Genomic DNA, 21,407 nt, shown 5'->3' with positions numbered 1-21,407 from the left:
CACCGTCAACAGACAACATGCACCCGGCACTCTCTCCGCAGCCCTTGCAGGGTGCCTGCACATAGTAGGCCCTCATCTCCTGCCCGCTGCAGCAGGTGCTCCCCAGAAAATTTCCCTGGGCCAGGAAGCTGCAGCCAGCTCAGCTCAAGCCTTCACACGCGTGTGCGTCTTCATGCGCCAGCAAGAGGCTCTAAGAGCCCGGGAGATACCATCAGGGAGACACTCCGATCTGTGTAGTGCACAGTGATTCACAGCCTAAGACATCCCTCCCGGGCTACCGCTGGTGAATTATCAGCCCCACAATCTTCAATTACGAGGCTGTGTCACTCATCTCCAACCATCAGAAGGAAATGAGTGAGGAGATTAATGTCTTTTTAAAAACTGCTTTCATCCCCTTCCTCCACAGATATCATTTGCATTTCTAAGAGGAAAGGCTCCCCACCCCCTCTGTCATCTTTGATCATCTTGTCTCTCCCAAGGCCTTCCAGGCCCTGCAGGAATCCCTTCCAGCTGAGGCCCCGAGGCCCCGGGTGGGCTCCCCGGACCAACACCTGCCTCCTCAGGACCCAAGCAGCCCCCTCGGGCAGCTCAACTTTTCTGGGCGCCGCTGAGAAGACAGGGGTAACAGGGTTTCAAGTCCGGCAGTTCCACAAAGCAGTCCCCAAGTATTTCCCTCAGGGAGGGTGGGATGGATTGAATTGTGTGCCCCCAGAAAGACATGCTGAAGCCCTAACTCCCCGGGACCTCAGAACGTGACCTCATTTGGAAATTAGGGTCATTGCAGATGTCATTAGTTAAGAGGAGGTCAAACTGGAGTAGGGTGGGTCCTTGACCCAACAAGGACGGGCAGCCTTAGAAGAAGAAGGATATTCAGATACAGATGCAGAAGGAGAACACCAGCGGAAGATGACATCACAGAACGGCACGGTGCATCTATAGGGCAAGGAAGGCCAAGGATTGCCAGAAGCCGAGAGAAAGGCAGGGGAAAGGTTCTCCCTCAGAGCCTCTAAAATGAGCCTTCCCTGGTGAGACCCTGACTTCAGGCTTCTGGCCTCCTGAAAGGTGAGAGTGAATCTCTGTTGTTTTAAACCACTCTCTCTGAAGTACATTTTTAGGACTACCCCAGGACACTAATACCAAGTCCATGGCCACCCCCAAGTCCTTCATCTAAGGCACCTCCACTCTGGCTCAAGTGGGTACTGAGAACTGAGCACAGAGAAGCTCGCCATCAGTCTCAAGATAAGACAGGTCCCTCCTCTCAACAGTGGGCCCCCAACTACACAGGTGAACTCATTAGAGAATTGCCATCACCAGCCGGGCCCGCCGCCGTAGTATTAAAATCTGTTCTCCAGAAATTTAAGGCTGAGTGTGTCACTAAGCCAAAAGTTCAGGCTCCTGCTCAGTCTGTCCAGACACTAAGCAAATAGAGCCCTAAACAGATGGACGGTGAGGAAGGCATGGAGTCCTCAGAAATGCCCAGGCTAGCCCAGGGCTCAAGGTAAATGCCAGCAGGGGTGGGCACCGCCTGGGATTTGTGCCCGGCCAACAACACTGGGTCACCCTTGAAAGCCATGAGCAGTCGACTTGATCGTGCTCCACTGGGACAGGGACGGCTCTACCCCCAAAAGGCCTGACAAGGGATTAACGGGCAGTAGAAGCTTCATAAATGTGTACAAAATGAACGCATTTCCTGAAGGAGACACAAAGGACAGGTACTGCTGGGCCCCACGTGGCAGATAGTGGGGGTGGGGAAGAGACGCCAAGACGCACCCAGATAGCTCACTAAGACGGATTCGGGAAAGCCCTCCACCCTCCGAGGTATCCCCCACAAACCATGCCTCCATGCAACGTTGCCAACAGACATCAGCACTAGGACCCAGCCAGGATGGGGCTGCCCTTCACATCCCAGGGGACAAGTGTCACCTTGATACCTGGTGAGGAAGAGGCAATAGTGTTTGAGCTTAAGAGCCTAGCTGTATAGGTTCAAATCCTATACAGGAAACTGTCTCAAGTTTCCTCATCAGTAAAATGAGAAGGTAACCACACCAATCTCTTGGGTTGTGGCTGGATTCGATGGGCTAATACATGGAAAGCACTCAGTACAGTGCCTGGCTCACGGTACATGCTTGGTAAGTGTAAGCTGACACTGTCTGCTATCATTATCCCAGGCCCTTACAACTCCAGGGAATGGATCCTCCCACTTGGTTTGCTGGCATTCACTAATGGCTCTTCTTTGTATGACAACACCCAGCAGCTATTTACAGAGAATGATGCCTCATGCCAGGAACACAGAGGAAAGTTACCAAGGCCCAGTGGGAAAAGTAGACACAACACTCTGAGAAGATGAGATACAAGACATCATCAACAGTGGAGAACGAGTGACCTGGAAGGTCATGCTGGTGAAGGTATATCAGACTGGAAGACATTTGGGTTTTGAGAGTTGAATAGGAGTTTATCAGGATTCGGACCCAACCCATAGCAGATATTCCATACCTAGGTGACTAAATAAGGCAGAGTAGAAGAAGGGCATTCCAGCCAAAGGACCTGAGGTTTCCTGGTGTTGTTCAAGGACAGAGAAGGCATAGAACATAGTTTAGCTAGAGCAGCAAGTTTGTAGGCATAAAAGCAGGCACTGGGTTGAGGCCAAGTTGGAGAAAGGTCTGAATGCCATAAGGGTTCTTGGCTTTATTCACAGGCTCTGCAGGGCCAAGTCAGAGGAGGAATGACAATTAAGAGCTGGGTTCAGAAAGATGGCTCCACTTGCAAAGCAGGTGACATAGGACTAAAGACAGCAGACCCGAGAGGATACCATGGCGGCCTGTCTTCCCTCACCAACTGAGCCCCACTCTCCCTTTGCCCTTGACCTTTCTTCCTCATAGACATGTTCTCAAGTTAACACCCCCAAAGATCCCCCATTCCCAGCTATTCTAGTTAAGGACATGCTGCCCACAGCTGCCTGCTATCAGAAGAAGTCAAGACCTTTCAGGAAAATGTTCATGTCTCCATGCAAGTTCCCAGCTGACAGATGGAGCTGGGCTGAGAGACAAGTTCTAGACATATATTGGAAACCCCTAATGGCAGACTGGCTTCTGGAATTCCAGAGAACTAACTTTTGGGTACTTAGGGCCTGAAGCCCTTTCTTCTCCCTCACCCCTCCAAAGGGCCGCCTACCTTTCCACTCAGTCCAGGGATCCCGGCTAATGGATTTCTTCCCAAACGCAGGTTGTCATGTTCCGTGTCATGGACACTTGAGAATGCCCCTGAGGCTCTGAGACTTAACCAACCAGGTCCCAAGCTGTGCTCTGACCTCATCAGCCTGGCAAAGGTGCTGGCAATGCGGTGGACACCACCCTGACCGTCTGCCTGGCGGCTGGGGCCACACTTAGGCAGCTGCCCCAGCAGGCACTAAAATTAGGTGACCCATCAGACCCAGGACACGGCAATCATGGGCAGGCGGCCAAAGCTGCCCAGAGGGTCATCCATCCCTGCTCAGGACTGGAGCCAGGGCAGAACAAGGGCGGCCCAGAGTCCCCTTTTATGCCAGGGAAACTGAGGCCCAGAGAACAGCAGAGACCACTTAAAGGGTGGCAACTTGAATTTTTGCTTTTTCACTGAGTAACTGTCCCTAGTAATACACACCCCTAGGAGAAATTTACAATATATTCTATGAAGATATAAGAGAATTTAAAAATCACAATCCCCATCCTCTGTGCTAACTTCCACTTACATTCTGTTGTATCTCCCTCCTTCTTTGTTTTACACAACAGTAAACATACTTTACAACCTGCAAAGCATTCCCTTCCTCTACTGAGAATCATGTTGACAAATCATTAGAAATCCTTCATATGAACCAATTTTAATATACGTACAGTTGCTTCCCCCTTGTGCTCTTCTAAATGATGCTGCAGTGAACATCTAGGGACATGAATCTTTGTCCACGTCTAGGATGATCTTCTCGGGCCGGATTCCCAGCAAGGGAATGAATGGGTCACGAGAGAAGCACATGTCGAGGCCCTTGAGATGGACTGCGTTCTCTTTTCCAAAAAGTCACCCCACGTGTACCTCTACAACCTCTGGCCGTGGCCCCTTCCATGGGATACTTTCTCCGCAAAGGAATTCTGTGTCCGCAACACAGGCCTGTCTAGCACTCCAGACAAATGCCTCTCCTCAGGGCAACACTTACCTGCCGTTCCTTTCTCCTAAACTAACCAGCCGAGAAACACAGGAAAAATCAAGGCCCCGGGGCCCAGGGCCTCAGAGTTCCTCCTCCTGTGTGTGTGGCCCTTCATTCAGGGGTCAAAGTGAAACACGCTGACCAGGTCCTTCCAAACAGCCTCGTGCCCTGGCTCACCCCACGGCACACCCCCCGGAAGCGATTCCCTCCAGTGGGGCTCTCCATCCCCAGCAAGCTCAACTGAGGACCCAAATTAAGCCAGCAACCCATCAAGCGACTTGGCCAAGAATAGAACTGCCTTTTCACTTCCCAGCAGAGAAACTAAATTCCAGGCTCAGTGTAAATAGGCTGTCTCTGGTCCGACGTCAGCCTCGCCACCGACGAGTTATAGATGGCCCTGTCGTACCCCCGTCATAAATACAGCCCCTCGGCTAAACAAAGCCGACAGTTTTGTGCCAATAACCTTTGAACCACTCAAGCCCAGTGTCAATTGTATTTGTCTTCAAGCTAAGGTTTACTCTAGACTGTCGGCTAAATCAGGGCTCATCTGCAGAGATAATTCAAATATATTACAGACACCGGGCAGACCCGAGGGCCTCCTCCCCACGCTCCCGGGCCTCCCCCGCGTGGCCTCACAAGCCTGCTTGCAGCACCCTCCCCTAACCACTCAGCAAGCTTTACCGGGAAAGCACAAGAAACAAGGGGTGAGAAGCAACACTGAGGCCAGGAATGTGACCCCAGCTCTGCCACCAGCCCTCTGTGGCCCCCAGCAAAGTCGCCTGCTCCCCGCCCCCCAACCCCGGGAAGCCTCTGTTTCCTCCCGAGTGAAGGCCATGCCCATTCTCCTGAAACATGGAGTACCGGTTTCTGGACGACCGTTCACACATCCAGTCAGGCCACAGGAAGGAAGCAGCTGGGCAAGGCGATAACCCAGGAAGTGGCAGAAATGCAGAATGAGCTCCTGGCCCCGGGCAAGGCGTGAAGGCTGCTCGAGCAGACAGCAAGACCCTCCAAGTCCTGCTGGGCTGAGGAGCAACCAATGTGGAAACCCTTGCACCTGACTGGGGTGGGTGGGTTCTAGAGACATAGAATACAAACATAATAGGATATAATACACACATCCCTTCTAACAGAAAGGGATAGAACAGGAAGTCACTCTGGGGTCAAGGCAGGTACAATTACTCTGGCTAGCCAAGGCTGGACTAATTTGTGCAATTAGCATTTCCTGCTGCATGCCAAGCCCTGGGCTGCTGCTGGGGAGATAGGAACTCCAACCAGGTTCCTGCTCCCATGGCTGGGGCCCCTCCGACATCCACCGGGACTACCCACCCCCGACCTTTGAAATCTGGGACCCTCTTAGCCATGACCCAGAGTGCTCAGTGCCTCTCACCATTTGTTGGGCTTTGGCCAACCACATCCACAAGCCTCCCAGCTGACGGGAAACCAAACACCCCCAGGGAAGAAGGAGGAAAGGCCCGGGAGACTACTCAGCTTCACTGGCAGCTCTGCACCCGTGGGCCTTGGCAGACCACGAGGCTAGAACCACAGGGCTGGCATGGTTGTTGAGGGCTGTGTTTAAAGACCGCCTATGAACCTCTTTCGTTGAGAAGAAATTCAACAAGTAAAGCTCTCTGAGGGACTAGAGGGGCAAAGAGAGAACATAGCTGTGTCATCATTAAGAGAGCCCCCAGGTGAGCCGGCCACCCACCACCTAGGAGCACCATTCTCTGCTATCTGTAAAATGGGAATAATATTCTCTGCCCCGGGACTCACTGCAAAGATCGCACAAAATGGGGAACATCGAAGCCCTCCGCATCTTGAGACCCGCTCGGGTCATGAGGCTGTGTTTCCTCCGCGTTCTGTTCCTGGCTCCGCCTCTCCCTTGCCCCCTGCCATCCCTGGGCTCCGTGGAATCAGGAGAGACTCGCACAAGGCCGTCTCTAGGGTCCTTTCAGTGCTGATGCAACAGAAGTCACTCTGTGACATGGGTCAAGCCCTGAGGCCAGCCCAGGGCAGGGTGCTCCCCACCCCCCACCCCCCATCAACATCAGGGCAGTCGGGAGAGGACGATGACTGGACCAGGGCCAAGGATGTCATCATCACTCACCTTTGGGAGCCTCAGCCCCGTCTGGGGCTGGCGGGACCTCTCTGGCTTCCCCTTCTCATCTCTGCTGGCACCTGGGAGAAGGGAGCGCCCGCACCAGCTCCACGCCTGGAGGAACAGAAACCATAGCCCCTGTGCCGAGGGGAGAAGGCAGAAGACATTTATAAATGACCCTCTTAGCTGTTTACGAGACACCTTCTGAGAGAAAGCAGAGGAGGAGAAATAAACTTGAAGTAGGAGAGCTGGCTGGGGTCCGAGATGCGCTTTGATAAGCCCGCTGTGCCAGCATTTCTTCTCTGTTTTTATGGCCACCTTTACAGCCCTATGTTTGCGGCTCTTTATCAGGAGCCGGAAGGAGAGAGTGAGCAAGATCCAAGGCAAAGAGCCTTCCCCAGCAACTCCACAACCAGATATCGCCTCATCTGCAGATCAAGATAACCCCAGCTTTCCTCCCAGTCCGGGCGGCTGTGCCCCAGACACCCTGATCTGGGGTGGACAGGAATTCCCAAGCACGGCAGTAAATTTGCAGAGCCAGGCCCTCCTGGCAGTCCGGACTGGGCTGCAGGCACCTGAAACTGGGGCTGGTGGGAGGGGCGGGGGATTGGGACTGAGGTTCTCCTGAGACCAGCAAGCAGCCCCCATCAGGACAGTCTGGATCCCTTGTCCCAAAACCCCGCTGAAGTCAGGGAGTCTCCAGGCTCCTCCCCCGGCAAAACCTGGGGCTGCCTGCTGGGCCTGGGGCATGACAGCCTCCCAATGGTCACAGCAAGTCTGGGGCTGGGACTCTGCCATCCTCACCCTCCTGAACTTTCCAGGATTATGAAAAACATGGGACAGGGAGCTCTCCCAGCAAGCCACCTAGATCTGAATCCCACCTCCTCCCCTTGCTGTCTGGGGCAGGAACTCCCTCTGGGCCTTGATTTTCTCATCTGTAAAGTGGCCCATGCGAGCAGTCCCTAACCTTGCACGAGGGGACCCACTGAAGGAGCTCAACAGATTTGGGGGAGCAGTCTTCATATTGGGTGACCAGCCTTGCCTGAATGATGGTGGCCCTGTTCCCCACCCCACATGGGAGGCATTACCTTACTGAGCTCCTGCCATGGGCCACTGTGCTTGGGGGTAAGGGACAGTGTTCCAGAAATAGAGAAAAGCATACTCCTGACCCCCAGGGAGCCCAGAGTCTGAAGCCAAAAATAAACCTACAAATACAGGATATGCTGAGAGTAAAACTCAGGGATTGTGCAAAGGGAGCAGGTTTGTAGATACAAGCATGGCCAGGGGAGGGGGGCCGGAGAAGCTACTCAGAAGAGGAGTCTCCAGGCTAGGACCAAAAGAGTGAGTAGGAGTTTGCCCAGAGAAAGAGGAAAAGGGAGCCACCGCCTGCCGTCAGTTAATGGCTGGTCCTGGGAAGCCACTGAGCCCCATGAAGGGGAGGCAGAGATAGCTGGACTCCGGCAGCAGGGGTGGAGAGCAAATGGCAGACCAGCATCCAGTTAGCAAGAACCTCTCTTGCAGGCTGGGCAGCCCGGCCTGATGCCGAACACGCTGAATGCAGCAGGGTCCGGGGCAGGTAAAGGGTGGGGGGCAAGGTGGCATCTTTTGGGGAACTTCTCTTGGATCACAGTAGAAGACAGCAGGTAGGGGAGCATCTGGGAGATCTGACAAAGCGGCTGCAGCAGGAGGAATGGCCTGGAATCTGGCTCCTTTCAGCGGCCTGGAGTGTCAACTGTGGGAGACGTGAGAGCCTGCCCTTCAGTAAATCCACGTGGCCAGATAATTGCATCCACCTCCTGCACTTCCTCCAGCAGGACCTGCTTCTCGAGGGCAACCGGGAGGCCAGAGCCAGGTGCCCAGAATTGGGCCCTGGCAGCTCCAGAGCCCCCAGGGGCCACAGTGGGCTCTGACACCTGCCTCCTCAGGCCTGGATGCAGACCCCTGCCGCTGGGCAACCCGGGCACCTAGAGGTGCAGACACCCCACGTGTGCCTCTCCTCTGCTGGGTGACACCCAGGGCCCGCACTCTTGAGGTACCTCTGGAGGTACAACTACACATCTTCTCCTCCCTGCTCCTCCCTGAGCCCCGCTCAGCCCAGCTGCCCCACACTCCTGTCAGGTGGTGCTTATGGTCACTCGAGCTCTGTGAGTCCCGCCCCCAGCCACAGCCCTGGATGGGCTCAGCCCGATTGAGGCCTTGCTCCTAGCTCCTTGCACCAATGATTCTCCATCTCCCCTTCTGTCTCCTGGGCCCGCCCCCTTCTCCCTTTCCAAGGGTCCCCCCAACAGCTCCTACTGTGCTCTGTGGGGACATGCCCTCGACCCCTCAAGCAGAACCCCAAACTGGCTCTTTCAACATTTTATTTTAAAATAATATAGATTCACAGGAAGTTGCCGCGATAGTACAAACAGGCCTGTGGACCCTTCCCCGCCAAGCCCCCCACGGACCACATCTCACATTCCTGTAGTACAACACCAGCCCCAGGAAGCCGGCGTGGCTGTATCAAGGGTGTGTAGCACCTTGTCATCGCATCACGTGTGTAGACTCATGAGATCACCTCCAAAATCAAGATACTGAACCATTCATCAACCTGATCTGTGAGATGGCCTTTTTTTTTTAAGTATATACGATAAAACTACCCCCCCCCAAAATCAGATCAGGCTGAGGAATAAAGACTGAACTCAAGAAATCTAGCATTACCAGCACTGGTCAAATGTCCCCGCCTGAGCAAAGAAGTGGACACCTCGCTTCCCTCTTCCCACCTTCCTGCCCCGCAGCCCCACCCCGGCCCACCAGAGAGGGGTGAGCAGGCAGTAGGAACCCAGGACCCAGCCCCACAAAAGCCAGAGCCCTGCATTTCTCTATCCCCCCCGACAGGGTGAGCCACTAGCCTTCCAGGCAGCCCACGCCCCTTCCCCCATCCACACCTTGCAAACCAGCGACTGCCCGGAGTCCCTCCTTGCCCCTCCTGAAGGCTGAAGGGGGCTTTGCCATGGCCTCACCAGTGCCACAGATGGACTCCCAGACGAGTGGGGTTCCCACCCAGTTGCTGACCTTGGATGAGTCCCTCTGCCTCTCTTAAGCCCTGAGGTCCCAGCCCCACCCCCAAAGGGAGGTGCTCAGCCAGGGAAGCTTGGCCAGGACCTCCGGGCAGACCTGTGCTAGGGCCCCAGGAGGGGATAGCACCTAGGCTTTATCTCCCAGGCCTCCTGGCCACCCCACCTCTTCCTAGGAACCCCTGGAGCAGGCTCCTTGGAGAATGCTGGCTACAGCGGAAGGGGAAGATCAATGGCACGCGTGGGAAGTGGCAGTGAGGCACTGGAAGTTCCCGCCAGCTCCCTGATGTGGGGCCCAGGGCTCCAGGCCCACCTCTACTCAGAAAGAAAGGACCCTGGCCCTGCAAAATAGGCCAAATCATAAGAGTGAAGGCAGGGATTGGGCTTCCCCTGTCCCCACCCCCACCCATTTCAGGACCTCCTTCCCCAGCCCAGGGGGAAAAGCCAGGAGCCCTCTGCAGCCCCCCTCTGGGCTCTCATTCAGGCCTGCCTCACCTGTCCCTTACCCTCTTGTCACCTTCCTAGAGCACAGCCCTTCTCCGACCGCCTCCCAGCTCAGTTACCCCCCGCGGCCCCCCACTCCCCCCGGGGATGCTTTGTCCTGGCCCAGCTGTCGTCCTACCCCCATCATCCTCTGCCCCTGGTCACGCTGAACGAAACCAAACTTACAGATTCCCGGGCACTCCTCACATTCCCCACTTCCCGGGTGTTCACCTCCTACACAGCCTCCCGATCTGCTCCAGAGGAAATCTTGCCTCTTCCTCTCCCCAGGCCTGGCTAACCTGCACCTGATGCCCATGGTAAACCGGGGACGAGGGACTAGCCAAGCAGAAGGATCTCACAGCAAGCTGAGGATACTGAGGCCCAAGGAGGATATCTTGAACCCTCCACCCTCCACCTCTTCTGTTCTGCCCTGCTCCTTGCAAAAAATGGGTGGCCATATCTGCCTGGACTGTGGGCAGAGAGAGGAAGGTCACCTTGTGCCCTTTCAGAGTAGTGAGGGGATTGGGCCCCTTCAGCCTGGGTACATCCAGGTGTCACAAGCCAGTGCCAGACCGGCTCTGCCTTGGAAGTGTCGGCACTGGTGACTCTAGCCAAGCTTCCTGGTTCCTAGAGGAGGGAGACCTGGGGATGTGCAGGTCACACTGACCTCCCAGCAGGTGAGCCAGCTCCCAAGGGTTCCCAGGGAGATGCAGCTCAAGGGGGGCCGGAAGGCTGCCACCAGCGCGTTCCGGGCCGCAGCCAGCCGGTCCAGAACTCAGGGAGAGGATGGGGGCATCCTTCAGGAGAAGACACCAGCCTGGGACAAGGTCCCATGGAGCCTTCAGGCCCGGCCGCTCCTCCTTCCTCACTATTTATGGCCCTCTGAAGGCTGCCTTCCCCTTTGTTCTGCCAAACAAGCTCACTCCTGACTCCCAAGTCAGCCGGGGACTTGGCAAACATTTGTCAAGACTCGTCCCTTCACTGTGTGTTTGTCTACTCAGCAGCGATCTGGGCTCTGTGCACAGACAAGCTTTGCCCCTAAGGCTCAGAGGGAGCCCCATCCTTCGGGGCCCCACCTGCAGGTACAGCAGTGTGGACGTCTCTCCATCCACCAGGAGTCCAGCCTCCCTCCACTCTACATGAAATACCACCCAATCCTCAGTACCAGGCAGTCGCCCCAGGGCGAAAATCACAAGCACGCCTTGTCCCTGGGGTAGTCACACCTAAGTGGCAGCGAGTTTGAGGTATGTGGAGACGGGAGGGAGGGCAGCTTGCATGGACTCAAGCTTTGTGGTTGGGGTGCTGAGTGTGAGCTAGAACCCAAAAGAAGGACAGGGATGGGGAGGCAGGAACAGCCGCCACTGGCTCACCTCCCAGCTGTCCCTCTTTGTGTCCCGAACTCAGGAGGGCGGCGCCCAGCCAACCAAGGTCGGTGTGCCCTGACCGATACTACCAGATGGGCAGACGGCCCCCAGATGGGCAGGTACTCTGCGGAGAAGCCAGACTTGGAATTCATAGTCACTGCCAGGGAACAGACACCTGGAGGCCTGTGCCAGATGGAGGCCCCCGAGGGCAGAGATGTTCCAAGGGAAGTGAGTCTCTGGGCCTCAGTTTCCCCGGATGCACAGCAAGAACAGAAACGGGAGAGAGCTCACCCACCAGAAGGTACAGGGCGGGAGAGAGTGAGAGGCTGGGCGGGCAGAGTCCAGAGGCGCAGGCAGATCTCCTTCCCCTCTCTGGGCTTGCACTTGTTTGATCCCTGGAGATGGAAACAACGCCTGCTTTACAGATTGGCTCTGAGAGACGAAGTTGCTAATGCACAGGAAAGTATTGGCAAAGGCCTGGCAAACACCAGGTGCTTAATCCACAGGAGCCTGTGTTAAGGTCACTGTGATTCGTGATCTTGGGCAAGTCACTGAGCCTCTCCCAGCTCTCCTCTCCCTGAGCTGTAAAACAAGCCGACAGCCGGCTATGAGGAGAAAATGACCCGATATGAAGAGCCCTGTACGGACCCGGCATACAGCCGGTGCTCAGAAGCATTAGCCCCTGTGCACACATCCAGTTGGTATTCAACAGACGCTTGCTGACTTGAATCACAAATGATTATCAGGAAACTATAAAGAAGCGAGGAACACCAGGCCCATGGGGGTCCCGCCAGCAGGATTGAAGAGGGAGCTTCTTGGCCACTCCAAGTCCAGGAGACTAGGACCGGACAGCCCAGGGGAAGCTCCTTACCCTGACGCTTGCAAACTGTGGTCCGGGGAGCCCTGGGGCTCACTGGGGTGCCTGCAGAGCCAGATGGGGAGACGAGGGGAGGGCACACGAGCCCTCATGTATACCCACCCTCAACCAGAGCAGAGCTATAGTCATCTATCTAGGAGTCCTGGTAAAGCTGCATTTGGAAATCGTGCCCTGCTGCTAAAACTAATCCAACCTCCTGTTTCTCAGATGAAGAAAATAAAGCCTAGGGGCGCCTGAGTGGTTCCGTCGGTTAAGCATCTGACTCTTGATTTTGGCTCAGGTCATGATCTCAGGGTTGGGAGGTTGAGTCCAGCGTTGGGCTAGTGCAGGGCGCAGAGTCTGCTTAAGAGTCTCTGTCTCCCTCTGCCCCTCCCCCCACCTCTCTTTCCCTCTCTCCCTCCCAGAAAGAAAGGAAGAAAGAAAGGAAAAGAAAGAAAAAGAAAGAAAGAAAGAAAGAAAGAAAGAAGAAAGAAAGAAAGAAAGAAAGAAAGAAAGAAAGAAAGAAAGAAAGAAAGAAAGAAAGGAAGGAAGGAAGGAAGGAAGGAAGGAAGGAAGGAAGGAAGGAAGAAAGGAAGGAAGAAAGGAAGAAAGGAAGGAAGGAAGGAAGGAAGGAAGGAAGGAAGGAAGAAAGGAAGGAAGGAAGAAAGGAAGGAAGGAAGAAAGAAAGAAAGAAAGAGAAAGAAAGAAAGAAAGAAAGAAAGAAAGAAAGAAAGAAAGAAAGAAAGAAAGAAAGAAAGAAAGAAAGAAAGAAAAAGAAAGAAAGAAAGAAAGAAAGAAAGAAAGAAAGAAAGAAAGGAAGGAAGGAAGGAAGAAAGAAAGGAAGAAAGAAAGAAAGAAAGAAAAGGAAGAAAGAAAGAAAGAAAAGGAAGAAAGAAAATGAAACCCAGAGAAGCCCACAGGCAAGGAACCGAGCACCTTGGAGCTGTGGGGGCCCTTCTCGCTGCCTCTCTAGGCTACCCCTGCCACGGCAGGGGCAGGTGGGATTTAAGGGTTGTGCCCATCATCAGATGGATAAGAACATCCAGGCTGCACCTGCCCTTCACTAGCTTTGTCATTACCCTGCCCCCCCCCAGCCCCAGGGCAAACTCCTGCTACCCCCACAGCTTAGTGGGAAGGTCTCTTCCTCCAGAAAGTCTTCTGCGACCCTGGGTTAAGTTTGCTGCCCCCCGTTCTGTCTCCCACGGCTCCTAACCTGCACCACTTCTAAAGACAGATTCATCTTAGATCCAATCCCTCATGAAAGCTTGCACTGGGGCTGTCTGTTACCCCTGTGTCACTCAGTGCCAGCACATAGAACAGGGGCTTAAGTATTGTCTGTGGAAGGAAGGAAAGAACCATGGCCTCCATTGTCCTCATCTATGAAATGGGTAAATACCACCCCTTGGGATGAGAAAAGTGAACCATGTTCCATGCCTGGCAGATTAAGGACTCAAAAAGGCAGTGGCCCTTGTCCTGATGTCCTGGGCAGGTTCAAGGGCAGGCGGCCAGGCAGCCATTACCCACCAGCCTCCTCTGCCATGGCAGAGCCGCACCTCAAGGAGCAAAGGCCTGGGCTGGGCATGTAGGGTCCCTCACCAAGATCCCAGGGCACCTCGTCCAGCAGAGCTGCCTGCCAGGCCAGCACATACCTCCCCAGCACTATGGATTTAGAACTTACAGAGAGGGGAAAACACAAAGTACTTCAAAGCACTGTGCTGAGGAGAAGGGCCGTGAAAGCCCTGGGGATCCAGGATGGACTCCTCTAGCTGGCCCTGACCCGACCCCAGCGCGTACCGAGGGCTGCTCCTGATGAGCTCGGGAGCCTGCAGATGAGGCCAGGCCCTGCACCCAAGGGCTTCCCTAGACCTCATAGCCCAGCAAGGCAGGAACTCTTAGTAACCCCCATGGAAAGGCTGAGAAAGTGAGGCCGACGATGTGAAGGGGCAGATCTGGGATTCCCATCCAGTCTGACTCTAGATGAGCCTCGAGTACAAAGGAAAATCTAGGCCAGACGTGAACACACAAGAACATCTCAAGTTCTATCCTGCTTGGCCTCGATAGTGAAACGAGTGCTGGGGGGTACAGCGTGGGGTGAGGCATTAGCGGTACAGGTCCCCAAACCACCCTCACACACTTGGCACAAAAACACACTCCTGTCTCCCGAGCGCAGGACAGTCAGCCTGAGGAGTCCCGGGGGCAGCAACCCAAGGTTCCCTGGCCGAGGGGAGCAGCCCCACCACACTGAGAAACATCAATATTTAATGAGCAGCTCCCTCCTGGCCTCCGATCATATTTTCAATTGTCATGAAACAATTCAGAATTTCCAACTCAGGGCTAATAGGCCGCCATCAGCCAGTCAGCGAACGCAAGCAAGGGTAATTATTTTAAAAGCTTCCAACAGGGCTGTTTTCTGAGCTGGCTCCCCAGATTGTCTGTCTGCAGCGGTGGCTGTGCCCCTCCGGGCCCTGGGCACCCTGTCTGCCCATGCAGCAAGCTGCCATCTGGAGGGCTGCTGAGGCCCCGGCCACAAAGCCCCGGAGGATGCAACAAACAGCCCAGGCCCACAGAGGGTGAGCTGAGGGCTCCAAGGGACAGCTCCCGGCAGGCAGGAGTCCCAACTTCGCACCTTCACAATTCTCGGGCCCAACTGTGGCCTCCCGGGCCCATGGAGGATGGACGGACCAACGGACACGGGAAAGGATGGACAGCGAGGCAGAGTAATGATGTCACAATAATCTGCTCTTATCCCATCTCAAACCTATCCTCCACTCTCCGGGCACAGTGATCTTTGTAGAAGAGAAATGTGACCAGATCTCCCACTGCTTAAACCTCCCCTCTGCTCCTCTTCGCCTTTCAGATAGCACCCCACACTCCTAACAAGGATTAGGAAGCCTGTGGTATCTGGTCCCCACTTAATTCTCCAGCTTCCTCTTCCCCCCTTCTCTGCCTTCCCACCTGTCCCAGTGCTGTTCCCAGTGAGGAACGGGGTGTGGAAAAACTGTTCCAAGCAAACTCAAGATCTGTATGGCACTCAAGGCCCTTCAACAGAGGCTACAGATTTCCTCTCCAGCATTGTGCTCCAAACATCGTTACGGGTTGGTGTATCTGCCTCCAATCCAAATAAGCAGGAACCACCCATCCTTGTACCTCTGCAATCACAGGCACAGGATACGTGCTCTCTAAATTTGCTGACCTGATAGAGTCCAGTCCAGGAAGGTCCCAAGATCAGGGCTTTTTCCACTATTCCATGGAGATGCTGATAGGTTTGCAACGAAAGAAAATACTTAAGATGTCCAAATGGTTCCTATTTTTGCCTTGGCTGCCAGGAAGCTCAGAGTGCAATACAATGATGCTCAAATCAATTAATGTCTTACCTGATCATAGGGGCTCCTCTCTACCTTTAGAGCCTCTAATTCCCTCCTCACAGATGAGAAAGAGCGCAAAGAGATCCCTCCCTTGCTCTGCAGATCCATCCCCAGATATGAGTCAAGAGACACTGAGCCTCACCCCCTCAGAGTTTCTGGTAGCCCTCCAGCTCTTTCTATAGATACACGCAGGAACAATCCTGATGGACTTCAGACTGTCCCAACAGAGCCAACGCCTCCCCATCACATTGCAGTGGACTCCCTAAAAACATGATCAGCAGCGCTCTGAAAAGCTTCACAGGGCAGGGACTTCTTTGAAAACCAACCCATTCCATGCCACAAGGAGCTCAGAGAACTTACTCCAGGACAGCAGCCAGTATTCTTGGGGTAGTGTGGTGAGTATTCGGTAAGATGGTGGAGCTCTCCCTCCCACCCTTCTGGGGTGGATCCTGTGACCCTAGCCTAGCCAACCACAACCCTGAGCCTCTCTTCCTCACAAAGTGATTGGTTCAGCTTTGGGCATGTGAGCTGCGCCCAGCCAATCAGCACAACCAAATCCCTTTGCCCACCCTAGGGAGGGTCCTGTGGTTGGCAAGAGAGACTCAGCCCTGCTTTTAGGGACCTTACAAGTAGTAGGGGCAACAGATTTTTATCAGTCATTACACAGATATGGATATCAATACGACTGCAATAAGCGCGGTGAAGAGAAAGGACACTCTCCCTACTTTTACTGGATATTGAGATAAGAAACCATGGGAAAAATTTATATGCCTTTCTGCATAAATGTGGCAGAAGACATTTGCCCATTACGTTTAATATGAACCCATGTGACAAATTCATCTCAGAGTTTTGTACTAGGGAGAAAAACTTCTGATGAGAGGGAGTACATCAGTTTGGAAGGAAAAACAAAGCAAATGCATCAGCAGTTCTGCTGACTTTTTTGATTAGGTACCTGGAAGCTCTGCGCAAACGTGATACTCAGGTACAAGGACTGGGTTACTTCTGTTCCTGGTCGATCCAGCTCCAACCTTCCTCTCTCTAATGCCTGATCCCTCTGCCTCCAAAGAGGAAATGTATGTGCCCCAAGATGTCAAAACCTAAAGGGAAATTGGGAAAAGTTCTTTTTGGAAGAAGTGAAAATAAGAGCATAAAAAAATGTGTTTTGACCCACCCCAGTTCCCACCAAGAACTTCCCGGCCTTCGGGCCCTGATCCCACCCCCACCCACCTGTCTAGTTTCCCTGGTCTGAAACTTCCTAGAAGCTAAGCAGGGCGGAGCGGCAGGTCTACTAAATCGGAGAAGGGACTTGCTCCCGCCTGACTCAAACAACAAGAGCACAAAGAAGGAAACAAAAGTGAGAGCAAACGATGTTAAAGAGAAAAGCAACCTGGCAGGTTTCACCATTAACATTCGACCCCGCTGCCCATCTCCCCACAGGGCCACACCCTTCTCCCTCATCTCACAGATTTCTCAATGAAATGAGAACTCTTTTTATTCCCATTTCACAGGTAGGAACACTGAAGCTACAGGAGGTTATGTGATTTGCCCAAGTCCACGTGGCTAGTAAAAGATGCAGACAAGACTCCTTCCCGGGCCCTCGGGTCTCAGAGGCAGCTTTCTGGCACAAGGACAATCACACACACACACGCCCTGCAGTTGCTGGGCACAAAACCCGGAAACTTGCTGGTGTGCGGGGGTAGGAAGGCCCGATTTCCTGATGCAGATGCTGGAATGGAAGCCATGCAGCTAGATGGGCGTCACACCCTCCATGCAGAGTAAGGGCCCAGCGGTTGCATTTACGCCCAAGGCCGTACTGCCGCCTTGGGTCTCTGGGAAGGCTGCCCCCAGGTCGGAAGTGTCTCAGCTTAGCAGCCCGTGGGGCTAGATCGGCCAGCAGACCAGTTTCACACACAAAACAGCCAATATCATAGCAGTGGAGAAGCAGAAGCTAGACTTCCCAAAGTGCAGGGTCCAAGCGGGAAGACTGCATATCTGCAAGGCCACCTCCAGGTCCAGGTCTGAAATCCTGCGGGCTAGGGGACTTGGCTCGTAACCTCTCTGATCCTGTGTGCACCCCAGCCACACGCACCCACCAGAGAGGCATTCCTGCTTGTTGACAATGGAGGGGAGGCTTGGAGCCCCCAGACAGCAAGACAGGGGGCAGGGGCCACTTCTCGGGGCCTGAACGTGTGGAATCTGCGAGCTTGGGTCGGGTAGGCTTTGCGAGTTGGCAAGGGGTTCCCATCTCTGCGTTCCGGCGCCAGGTGGCCCTGGAGACGCGGGCGAGCAGAGCGTCAGAGCGGGCGCGGGGCCGTGGCCTCTCCCGCGGCAGCTGTCGGCTAGAACCAGGCAGGGAGGCGCCGCTGGTGACGGCACCTCATGAAACATTGATGCCCGGCCGCCGCACTGCCATCTCCCGGCACCTTGAGCCAAAGCGGCAGCCCTGGAGACCCGTGGCCGTCGGAGGGCAGCTCAGCTGCCTCTGTCCCCCAGGGTGGTCCCCTGACGTACTGACTCCCCCGACCCCCGGCCCATCGCAGGGCCCCAGCAGCAGCAGGCTCAGACTGGGGGCTTGGGGAAAGCAGGAGCCTGGGTCGGCCAACTGCTTTCCCCCACAAGGCTTCCTGAGGAGTTATCTGGCCGTGGGCAACACCGGGTGGAACCCAGGTCCCATTAGTCCTGCCCATCTCCCAGGGAGAGGCCAACAGGGCCACATGGTTAGAGTCCTCCCTTATGCAAGGGCCAAGCAGGGCTACCGCTGGAGGGTGTGCAGGCGAGGGACTGAGCGAGTGGCCACAGAAGCATCTGTGCTCCACAGCGCTGATCTCTCTGCAGATCAGCCCAGCCCCGGAGGAGGAGAATTAGGGAGGGGGGGTATCCTCCAAGCAGGGCAGGGGTCGGGCGTTTGCCCCTCCCCAGTAACACCCCCCCCCCACTCTCCAACACACACAGAGAAATTCTGGGGTCAGATCTCAAACCGCCTTGGCTGCCTGCACCGCGGGCACCCCCTGCCAAAATGCAAGACCAGCTTCCTCCCGCAGGCTAAGCGGAAAGGGGGAAAGGTCGAATCTTAAAACCCGGGCTTGACCGGCGCCAGGCAGGACCTGGGGAAACTCCGACCAGACCCCATCCAAACCGAGGTCGGCCTGGGCCCCTCTTGTGCCAGGTGGGAAACTGAGCCCAGTGCGGAAAAGTGCGCCAAGGCCAGGCCGGGACTCGCGGCTGCTTCGCCTGCATGCGGCCCGGCCCCCCTTTCGCCCGCGCAGTCCCGGGGCGCGTTCCCCGGCCTCGGACCCCGGCGGCGACCCGCGCCGACCTCTGCCTGCGCCCGGAGAGGGGCCCAGACCCCTAGCCGGCAGGACTGCGCGCCGCCCTCCCCGCGGGTCCAGGCGAGCGCCTCGCTTCCCCTCCCCCCTTCCCGCCTCCCCGGCCCGTGTCCCCGCCTTCCCCGCGGGCGACGGGCGGCGGCGGCGGCGGCGGCGGCGGGAGCAGCCCGGACCTTGCGCGGCGCGATGTAGCGAACCAGCGGGGACCAGAGCTGCGCGCACAGCCGGAGACGCAGCTGGATCCGCGGCCCCAGCCGAAGTCGAAACCTCAGCCGGAGTCCGTGGCGAGCGAGCCCGGAGCCGACCAGCCGTACACGCAGCGCAACCCGCGTGGGGTAAGAGTCGTTGGGCTAGGGGCGCTGGGTCGCCGCGGTGTTGGGGCGCAGGGAGGCGGTGGCGGATTCCGCACTGTTTGCTCCAGGCGTTTGTGGGGTCCAGCCGGTGGCGCGGGACTGAGCGCACCGCGCGGAAGGCCAGGCGCCATCGAGGCAGCGCGAGGACTCGTTCCTGAGCCCAGCTCACGGTCCCAGCTGCCGTCGCGGAGCGCTGCCTCGCCTACTCGGTGGTCCCACCCCATGCTTCGGCTCCGGGCACCCCAAGAGGGCAGCAGCCTCGGGGGCGCGGGCCCCAGCCCTGCGAAGGGCACAGCCCTGGACGCCCTTCGCAGCCCCTCGACGAGGCGCAGGCCTCTGGGGACCTCTAGGAGAAAGGGCAGGCTAGAGGGGCGCCCGCCGCTTCCCGATGCGCCGCGGAATGGGGGCCCCAGCACGAGCGAAACCGCTGGCCCCTCTGCACGCCCAGGGACTTGAGCCGCAGCTTCGCGTCAAGAGGGTATTTTTTCTAAACAATTCCGCTTCATTCGTTGGTTCGTTGGTTCCTTCGGGCAGTTATGCAGCAGAAAAGCAACAGACATCGGCCGGAGCCCCGGCTCTCTTCGCCGAGGACCCCGACGCCCCGCCGCCATGCTCCGAGGCGCCCCCAGCCCACGGCGGCCTGCCCTCGCCCGCAAGGGTCGGGCTTTTCCTTACCCAGACAGAAACCAGAAATGCTCTTCGCAAACTCCAATAAAGACATTCCCGCGGCTTCTCCGGGGTTTGGTTGTTGACGCAGGGTTCCCGAGCACACAGCCGCTTCTCTAGAACCGGGTCTTGGAATTCTGAAATTGACCAGCCTCCTAAATCTGAGCCACCAGAGGTGGTCAAGCGAGGGCCCCGAGGCCAGAATGGCAGAAATGGGAACCCCAGGCTGGAATCCTGGTTCCAAGGTGTTCTGATTTAGGAATTCCCTGAATCTAAAAATATTTGAGCCCACTTTTCTGAGAATCTAAGGCTTGGGTACTCTTTTGGCATCCCAGTGGCCTCTGGAGCCATCAGGGGCCAGAGGAAGGAAATCCCAGGTTGCTGTCCACTTGGCCAAAGACACAGGTCTAGGGTAGTGGCTAAAGCTACAGGCTGCAGAGGCGGCACGGGAGGGGGACTGGCCGGCTCCCTCCCCTTTGCTCATACTGCTTGGAACTCTTCATCTCTGTTCAGAAAAGGAAAATAGGTGGACGGGGGCATGGAGACCAGGCTGCCAGGACTCTGGGCTGTGCCCTTCGCTCAAGAAAGCAGCTCCTGGGAAGGGGAGGCTGTGGTGACGGCATAAGCTGGCCCTCTGCTCCCCAGTTGTGCGACCAGCCCCTGCCACTTGCCCAGCCTTCTCTGCCCCTCAGCTCAGCCATTCTACGGAACCAGAGAACGACCAGGGAGTGGACTCGGGGGAGCCATGAGGCCAGCCCTGCCAGCTTCTGCCAGAGTCCCGAGTTCCATGCTCCCATAGGCACCCCACTCGGCCATCCTGCCTGAGTACATCCCAAGTCTCCGCACCAGGACAAGCTGGGGAAGCCCAGATAACAAGGAGGCTCAGGCTAGGGTCCTTGGAAGCCTAGAGAATCCAGTGAGAAGGTTCCCAGCCCCTACCTGAGCACCCCTTTCCCCCTTCACCCAGTCATTGCTTGTATTCAAAGAAACAAGAGCTTTTATTGGGGGGGTGGGTAGAGCAGACAGAAGGAGGTAGGTGGTCCCAGATGCACTCCCAAAACTGGGTTTTCTAGTTTGAACTTCTCCACGGCCTAAGAGGCTTAGGGTTGGAATGTCCCAGAGAGTCATGGATGGCCTCGAGGGCAAGCCACGGCACATTCCTTCCCTTTTCCTAAAATCCCTTGATTCTAGTGCAAAGATTAGGGCAGGGTACCCCCCCCCCATCAGTGTGTGGAAGGATGCCCTCCATGAGGGCCCTCCAACCACTCTTCCCAAACAAAATTGCTAAACCATTCTTGGGCACAAAATCTGTTTTGAGCGAGCCCAGCCTCAGGAAAGGTCCCTATGGTGACTACTTCAAACCCTACAACAGCCTAGGCTCCTCCGCTCAACCCAGCCAGGACTCTAAGCCTCCAAATTTCCTGAAAGTCATAGAATCATTGCTAGCTCTGCGTGGCCTGGAGGGGTGGGGAATAGGGCGCATGGTTCCAGCTCCCATAAGCCCCCTTCCCTCCTCTCCCCCGTCCCCATCTGCCAAGTAAGATGGAAGCTGAAGCAGCAGGTAGGAATCGCTGAGTCCCACGTCAGACATGGAAACTGGGGCACAGTGCAGGCCAAGCCTTGCCCAAGGTCAGACGGCAAAGCAGGGAGAACACTGAACCCCTGC

The sequence above is a fragment of the Eumetopias jubatus genome, unplaced genomic scaffold (genome assembly GCF_037043125.1).
Source record: "Eumetopias jubatus isolate StellerSeaLion01/CBP00866 unplaced genomic scaffold, mEumJub1_p1.0 scaffold_5, whole genome shotgun sequence".
NCBI classification, from domain to species: domain Eukaryota; kingdom Metazoa; phylum Chordata; class Mammalia; order Carnivora; family Otariidae; genus Eumetopias; species Eumetopias jubatus.
This window is presented reverse-complemented; position numbering follows the sequence as displayed.